Here is an 8972-nt window from a genome sequence, read left to right as displayed (position 1 = left end):
CGCTCTTCCAATTCACATTTCTACTATCACCATAATCATCAGCTCTTCTTGTACAGCAGCTGGTAATTAGTCTGGCTGGAGTACGGTATGTTATTAGGGAGTTGTGGATCTGTTGGGCAGAAACAGGAAAGATACCTGTGGATTTACAGTTCCAGGCAGGAGAGTCTGTTCTTTAATATTCAGTGGGGAAATCTTTGAAGGTTTGAGCAGAGCATTGTAGTGACTGCATTTGTGCTTCATTAATTGTAATCTGGCAGCTTGGAGTAGTGCGAACTCATTTTCAATTGCCAGAGCAGATAAGAATGGAGAGACTGTCACAGTTGTCCAGTTAAGATGTAGTGAAACCATAGAACTAGCAAGGTCAAGGGACTCAGGCAGAGAGTTCTTAGGTTTGACACCAAAAGATGATCAGTAAAAGGACAAATTGATAAATTGGACTTTATCAAAAGTAGAAATTTGCTCTGTGAAAAATCCTATTAAGAGGATTAAAAGACAAACTACAAAATGCGAGAAAATATTTGCAAATCATCTATCTGATAAAGGACTGTATCCACAATATGTGAAGAACTCTCAAAACTCAATAGTAAACCAAACAAAACAAAACCAATCCATTTTGAAAACGGGTAAATGATATAAACAGGCATTCACTGAAGAGGGTATTCAGATGGTAAGTAAACACATGAAAAGATGGTCAGCATCATTAGCCATTAGGGAAGTGCAAATTAAACCCACAGTGAGATATCACTACACAACTTTAAGAATGTCTGAAGGAAAAAATAGTGACAGCACAACACCATACATTGTTGAGTATGTAGAGAGACTGGATTATTGGCCCATTGCTCATATGAATGTTTAATATCACAGTCACTATGGAAAAGAATTTAGTAGTTTCCTATAAAGCTATGTGTGTAATTACCATCCTTCCAAAAGTTCAGGAAAATGACATTTACATTAAAATGAGCAACAGAAGAGTATTGAGGTCAAATCCTATACAGAATGACTCGAAGAAAAAAGGTGGTCAAGAACATAATAACATCCCTACCAACAATGAAAGCATAGTATAAAGATATGTTCCAAAAATATGTCTGTAAGATTAATTTGCAAGACAAGAGACATTAAGAAAATTATATAGGACATGAAATAATAAACATAAATCAGAATTAGAAAAACTCAGAAGTGAAATGAAAGAATTCAAGAAATAAACAGAAATAAAATAATTAAAAATAAAATAATTTTATTTTTTTAATTTAATTTTATTTTTTTATACAGCAGGTTCTTATTAGCTATTTTACTAGTGTGTATATGTCAATCCCAATCTCCCAATTCATCCCCCCCCCCACCGCCCCCCACTTTCCCCCTTGGTGTCCATACATTTGTTCTCTACATCTGTGTCTCTATTTCTGCCTTACAGACCGGTTCATCTGTACCATTTTCCTAGATTCTACATATATGTGTTAACATACGATAATTGTTTTTGTCTTTCTGACTTACTTCACTCTGTATGACCGTCTGGGTCCATCCACGTCTCTACAGATGACTCAATTTCGTTTCTTTTTATGGCTGAGTAATATTCCATTGTGTATATGTACCACATCTTCTTTATCCATTCGTCTGTCGATGGGCATTTAGGTTGCTTCCATGACCTGGCTGTTGTAAATAGTGCTTCAGTGAACATTGGGGGACATGTGTCTTTTTGAATTATGGTTTTCTCTGGGTATATGCCCAGTAGTGGGATTGCTGGGTCACATGGTAGTTTTATTTTTAGTTTCTAAGGAACCTCCATACTGTTCTCCATAGTGGCTGTATCAATTTGCATTCCCACCAACAGTGCAAGAGGGCTCCCTTTTCTCCACACCCTCTCCAGCATTTGTTGTTTGTAGGTTTTCTGATGATGCCCATTCTGACTGGTGTGAGGTGATACCTCATTGTAGTTTTGATTTGCATTTCTCTAATAATTAGTGGTGTTGAGCAGCTTTTCATGTGCCTCTTGGCCATGTGTATGTCTTCTTTGGAGAAATGTCTGTTTAGGTCTTCTGACCATTTATTGATTGGGTTGTTTTTTTAATATTGAGCTGCATGAGCTGTTTATATATTTTGGAGATTAATCCTTTGTTGATTCGTTTGCCAATATTTTCTCCCATTCTGAGGGTTGTCATTTCATCTTGTTTATAGTTTCCTTTGCAGTGCAAAAGCTTTTAAGTTTTATTAGGTCCCATTTATTTATTTTTGCTTTTATTTCCATTACTCTAAGAGGTGGGTCAAAAAAGATCTTGCTGTGATTTATGTCAAAGAGTGTTCCTCCTATGTTTTCCTCTAAGAGTTTTATAGTGTCCAATCTTACATTTAGGTCTTTAATCCATTTTGAGTTTATTTTTGTGTATGGTGTTAGGGAGTGTTCTAATTTTATTCTTTCACATGTAGCTGTCCAGTTTTCCGAGCACCACTTATTGAAGAGACTGTCTTTTCTCCATTGTATATCCTTGCCTCCTTTGTCATAGATTACTTAACCATAGGTGTGTGGGTTTTATCTCTGGGCTTTCTATCCTGTTCCATTGATCTATATGTCTGTTGTTATGCCAGTGCCATGTTGTTTTGATTACTGTAGCTTTGTAGTATAGTCTGAAGTCAGGGAGTCTGATTTCTCCAGCTCCAGTATTTTCCCTCAAGATTGCTTTGGCTATTTGGAGTCTTTTGTCTCTCCATACAAATTTTAAGATTTTTTGTTCTAGTTCTATAAAAAATGCCATTGGTGATTTGATAGGGATTACATTGAATCTGTAGATTGCTTTGGGTAGTACAGTTGTTTTCAAAGTATTGAGTCTTCCAATCCAAGAACGTGGTATATCTCTCCATCTGTGTCATCTTTGATTTCTTTCATCAGTGTCTTAGAGTTTTCTGAGTACAGGTCTTTTACCTCCTTAAGTAGGTTTATTCCTAGGTATTTTATTCTTTTTGTGGCAATGGGGAATGGGATTGTTTCCTTAATTTCTCTTTCTGATCTTTCGTTGTTAGTGTATAGGAATGCAAGAGAATTTCTGTTCATTAATCTTGTATCCTGTAACTTTACCAAATTCATTGAGTAGCTCTAGTAGTTTTCTGGTGGCATCTTTAGGATTATCTGTGTATAGTATCATGTCATCTGCAAACAGTGACATGCTACTAGCCATGCCATGGCTAGGACTTCCAAAACTATGTTGAATAAGAGTGGCGAGAGTGGACATCCTTGACTTGTTCCTGACCTTAGAGGAAATGCTTTCAGTTTTTCACCATTGAGAATGATGTTTGCTGTGGGTTTGTCATATATGGCCTTTATTATGTTGAGGTAGTTTCCCTCTATGCCCACTTTCTGGAGAGTTTTTATCATAAATGGGTGTTGAAACTTGTCAAAAGCTTTTTCTGCATCTATTGAGATGATCATATGGTTTTTCTTCTTCAGTTTGTAAATATGGTGTATCACATTGATTGATCTATGTATACTGAAGAACCCTTGCACCCCTGGAATAAACGCCACTTGATCATGGTGTATGATCCTTTTAATGTGTTGTTGGATTCTGTTTGCTAGTATTTTGTTGAGGATTTTTGCATGTAAATTCATCAGTGATATTGGTCAGTAATATTCTTTTTTTAAATAGTATCTTTGTCTGGTTTTGGTATCAGGGTGATGGTGGCCTCTTAGAATGAGTTTGGGAGTGTTCCTTCCTTGGAAGAGTTTGAGAAGGGTGGGTGTTAGCTCTTCTCTAAACGTTTGATAGAATTCACCTGTGAAGCCATCTGGTCCTGAGCTTTCGTTTGTTGGAAGATTTTTAATCACAATTTCAATTTGATTACTTGTGATTGTTCTATTCATATTTTCTGTTTCTTCCTGGTTCAGTCTTGGACGGTTACCATCGATTTCCACTTTTATAGCTGTTAGCATTTGCCTTATGTATCGAGGTGCTCCTAAGTTGGTTGCATATATATTTAAATTGTTATATCTTCATGGATTGATCCCTTGATCATTATGTAGTGTCCTTCCTTGTCTCTTGTAATAGTCTTTATTTTAAAGTCTATTTTGTCTGATATGAGTATTGCTACTCCAGCTTTCTTTTGATTTCCATTTGCGTGGAATATCTTTTTCCATCCCCTCACTTTCAGTCTGTATGTGTCCCTAGGTCTGAAGTGGGTCTCTTGTAGACAGCGTATGTACGGGTCTTGTTTTTGTATCCGTTCAGCCAGTCTGTGTCTTTTGGATGGGGCACTTAATCCATTTACAGTTAAGGTAATTATCGATATGTATGTTCCTATTACCATTTTCTTAATTGTTTTGGGTTTATTTTTGTAGGTCTTTTCCTTGTGTTTCCTGCCTAGAGAAGTTCCTTTAGCATTTGTTGTAAAGCTGGTTTGGTGGTGCTGAATTCTCTTAGCTTTTGCTTGTCTGTAAAGCTTTTGATTTCTCAGTGCAATCTGAATGAGATCCTTGCTGGGTAGAGTAATCTTGGTTGTAGGTTCTTCCCTTTCATCACTTTAAATATATGGTGCCACTCCCTTTCTGGCTTGTAGAGTTTCTGCTGAGGAGTCAGCTGTTAACCTTATGGGAGTTCCCTTGTATGTTATTTGTCATTTTTCCTTTGTTGCTTTTAATAATTTTTCTTTGTCTTTCATTTTTGTCAATTTGATTACTATGTGTCTCGGCATGTTTCTCCTTGGGTTCATCCTGCCCGGGACTCTCTGTGCTTCCTGGACTTGGGTGGCTATTTCCTTTCCCATGTTAGGGAAGTTTCTGACTATAATTTCTCGGGTCCTTTCCCATGTTAGGGAAGTTTCTGATTATATTGTCTCGGGTCTTTTCTCTCTCTCTTCTCCTTCTGGGACCCCTATAATGTGAATGTTGTTGCGTTTAATGTTGTCCCAGAGGTCTCTTAGGCTGTCATCATTTCTTTTCATTCTTTTTAGTTTATTCTGTTCCACAGCACTGAATTCCATTGTTCTGTCTTCCAGGTCACTTATCTGTTCTTCTGCCTCAGTTATTCTACTATTGATTCCTTCTAGTGTATTTTTCATTTCAGTTATTGTATTGATCATCTCTGTTTGTTTTTTTCTTTAATTCTTCTTGGTCTTTGTTCTTTAATTCTTCTAGATCTTTGGTAAACATTTCTTGCGTCTTCTCCATCTTTGCCTCCATTCTTTTTCCGAGGTCCTGGATCATCTCACTATCATTATTCTGAATTCTTTTTCTGGAAGGTTGCCTATCTCCACTTCATTTAGTTGTTTTTCTGGGGTTTCATCTTGTTCCTTCATCTGGTACATAGCTGTCTGCCTTTTCATTTTGTCTTTCTGTGAATGTGGTTCTTGTTCCACAGGCTGCAGAATTGTAGTTCTTCTTGCTTCTGCTGTCTGCTCTCTGGTGGTTGAGGCTATCTAAGAGGCTGTGCAAGCTTTCTGATGGGAGGGACTGGTGGTGGGTAGAGCTGGGTGTTGCTCTGGTGGGCAGAGCTCAGTAAAACTTTAATCTGCTTGTCTGCTCCGGGGTGGGGCTGAGTTCCCTCCTTGTTGGTTGTTTGGCCTGAGGTGACCCAGCACAGGAGGCTACAGGCTCTTTGGTGGGGCTAATCACATACTCTGGGAGGGCTCATGCCAAGGAGCACCTCCCAGAACCTCTGCTGCCAGTGTCCCTTTCCCTGTGATGAGCCACAGCCATCCCCTGCCTCTGCAGGAGACCCTCCAACACTAGCATGTAGGTCTGGTTCAGTCTCCTATGGGGTCACTGCTCCTTCCCCTGGGTCCCGATGTGCACACTACTTTGTGTGTGCCCTCCAAGAGTGGAGTCTCTGTTTCCCCCAGTGCTGTCGAAGTCCTGCAGCCAAATCCCTCTTGCCTTCAAATTCTGATTCTCTGGGAATTCCTCCTCCTGTTGCTGGACCCCCAGGTTGGGAAGCCTGATGTGGGGCTCAGAGCCTTCACTCCAGTGAGTGGACTTCTGTGGTATAATTGTTCTCCAGTTTGTGAGTCACCCACCCAGCTGTTATGGGATTCGATTTTATTGTGATTGCGCCCCTCCTACTGTCTCATTGCAGCTTCTCCTTTGTCTTTGGATGTGGGGTATCTTATTTGGTGAGTTCCAGTGTCTTTCTGTCGATCATTGTTTAGGAGTTAGTTGTGATTTCGTTGCTCTCACAAGAGGGAATGAGCGCACATCCTTCTACTTTGCCATCTTGAACCAGTCTTTCCAAAAATAAAATAATGATTTTAGAAATGAAGACTCAGTAGAAGTGACAAAAACTACATCAAATAAAGGAGAAAAATGGAATTTTTAAAAATTTTGATAGCAAAATATTAAAAGGCTCACTTAGCAAAGAACTGGCATAATGACATATTATTAGGTCATGAGTACTCTTTGGTCCAGGAATTTATGTATAAAAATATATTTTAGGGGCTTCCCTGGTGGCGCAGTGGTTGAGAGTCCACCTGCCGATGCAGGGGACACGGGTTCGTGCCCCGGTTCGGGAAGATCCCACATGCCGTGGAGCGGCTGGGCCCGTGGGCCATGGCCGCTGAGCCTGCGCGTCCGGAGCCTGTGTTCCGCAACGGGAGAGGCCACAACAGTGAGAGGCCTGCATACCACACACACATACACACACACACAAAATATATATATATATTTTAGAATATCTGTTCTAGACCATGCCTGATATCTAATATTCTTAATCTGCTAGTGTTGTAGCTTTCCTGTGGAGATTGGATTTTGCATTTGCATAGGCTGAAAGGAGAGGGAGGTATATATGTGGAAAAGTAGAGCAATACTGTTTGAGACAAGGACAATTCTCTTGACTTTACCTGGTGCCACGTTCCATGTTTACTTGTATGCACTTTCCATGTTTACTTGTATGCACTCGTAAAATGGTTGGATCCTGGATTTCTTTGTGTGCCTTTGGAAGTTTTGTCAGATAGGCTGAGGTGGAGGATGGAGTAAGGCGTCTGGATTCACTGTCATGGATTTTCTTGGAGTGTCCTCTGGTAGAACAAGTGGCTTTTCCTCAAGTAGGACACAACAAGGCTCTGGGCTTTTCTAAAGTTCGATAAATTTTGTGCACATGAACTTACGCTGCTTGTTACTCTGCTGCTACCAAGAGATCAGGCCTTGCCCTTCGAAAAAGTAGCAAAGAGGGTCGTCAATGAAAGCAAGGTTCAAAAGCAGAATGATAGTGAATACACAGAAGAGCCAGACTTCCGTATCACTGAAAAGATGAAATGAGATGTTTGTAAAGGGCGTCAGAGTACTCTGCAAATGTTGTTATTATTACAAGTAATAACAACTTGATAGAAAGATAGATGCCTTGTACCTTACTTAAGTGTACAGTGGAAATGATCTCCACACCATCCTTACTTTTCACCAGTGTAATGGTATCTCCTGGTCTTGGATTTACATGTATTCCTCAAACAATTTTTTATCGTATGTCTTCAATTTTCTAATATAAATTCTCTAAAAAGACACAATTCTCAGTTAATACACTCTCCCCTAGAATAGCTGCAATTTAATCTTGATCATATTAGTCGACAGAAATAATTTAGAATGTTTGTTTTCTGTACTAACATGGTAAAAGGACAAGAAAGGAAATCAACACAAGAAGATATAGGATTAGCAAATAAAAAACATGATAAAACATTCATTTCCATGCATGATTTTTAAAAATTTTTTTACTTTTAATTTTTATTTATTTTGGGGTTGGGTCTTTGTTGCTGCGTACGGGCTTTCTCTAGTTTCAGTGAGCAGGGGCCACTTTTCGTTGTGGTGCGTGGGCTTCTCATTGTGGTGGCTTCTCTTGTTGAGGAGCATGGACTCTACGTGCGTGGCTTCAGTAGTTGCGGTACGTGGGCTCAGTAGTTGTGGCTTGCGGGCTCTAGAGTGCAGGGTCAGTCGTTTATGAGGGGAACTTTATGAGAGGAAAAATAAAAATGTTCCCACATCTCTCCGTTCAGAGGAAACCACTGATGGCATTTTGATGTATATCTTTCAAAACAGCTTTCTCCAAAGACAAACACAGTGTTAAATTGCCACAGTAATATTACACATGCTGCTCGGCAGCCTTAACTTGGAGGTGCTTGATTTAAGCAGCCATGTAAGTGATGGGCTCTGGGCCTCTTTACATCTGATAGCTAAATAAACAGCTCTAAGATGCATGTCCTTGAATATACGTTTATTCACACTTGATAAAGTACATTGTAGAAAAAATTTTATTTTGAGTGGAATATCTAACAAAGAGTACATAGGTTTTAAATTTTGAAGCATATGGGCAGACTGTATTCCAGGAGCACAGAAATTTACATTGTGAATAACTGCCATTCACTGTGTTCTCACACCCTCTCCAACATTTGATACTGTCATTTTATATTTTTAAAAACTTAACAGTAAGACATAAAAAGCTTGATCTCATTGTTTTATCATATATTTCTTGGCTTATTTCTGAGATTCATTATTTTTTCACATTTTTTTCTGTTATCAGCATTTTTCTAGTTGCCAGTTGTCTATTAATCCTTCTTACTAAATTTTCAGTAGGTTGATTGCTTCTTATTTTTTACAGCTGATTGTATATTGGGGATATTAAGTCTTTGTTAAGTGTGTTGAAAATATTTTTCCTAGTTTATCATTGCTTTTTAAATTGGCTTAAAGTATTTAAAAAATTTTGCCATATGTAGGTTTTAAATTTTTGAGTAATTACCAGTACTTTCTGGATTTCGTTGTATACTTAAAAAGACATTCTCCACCATTTAAACAGAGGGTAAGAAGAGGATGAAGAAAGGAGGATACATGGACAGGCATTTTACAATTTATAAAAGTAGGAAAAGGAGCTATTCAATTTATATTCTAATCCAATTACAAAAAAACAACCAATAATAAAACAAAACTTTATGAGCCTATCTGGTTAAAATATAAAGCCTTGGGCTTCCCTGGTGGCGCAGTGGTTGGGAGTCCGCCTGCCGATGCAGGGGATACG

At 38.7% G+C, this 8972-nt stretch overlaps 1 protein-coding gene across 1 annotated transcript in view; it reads left to right on the top strand.

Moving 5' to 3' along the window:
• Positions 1 to 8972, top strand: part of LOC103081973 (histone-arginine methyltransferase CARM1-like) — a 167804-nt gene that overhangs the window by 226 nt on the left and 158606 nt on the right. The gene's annotated exons all lie outside the window — the stretch shown is intronic.

This window comes from Lipotes vexillifer, unplaced genomic scaffold (genome assembly GCF_000442215.2).
Source record: "Lipotes vexillifer unplaced genomic scaffold, Lipotes_vexillifer_v1.1 scaffold1544, whole genome shotgun sequence".
Taxonomy (NCBI): Eukaryota; Metazoa; Chordata; class Mammalia; order Artiodactyla; family Lipotidae; genus Lipotes; species Lipotes vexillifer.
This window is presented reverse-complemented; position numbering and strand designations above follow the sequence as displayed.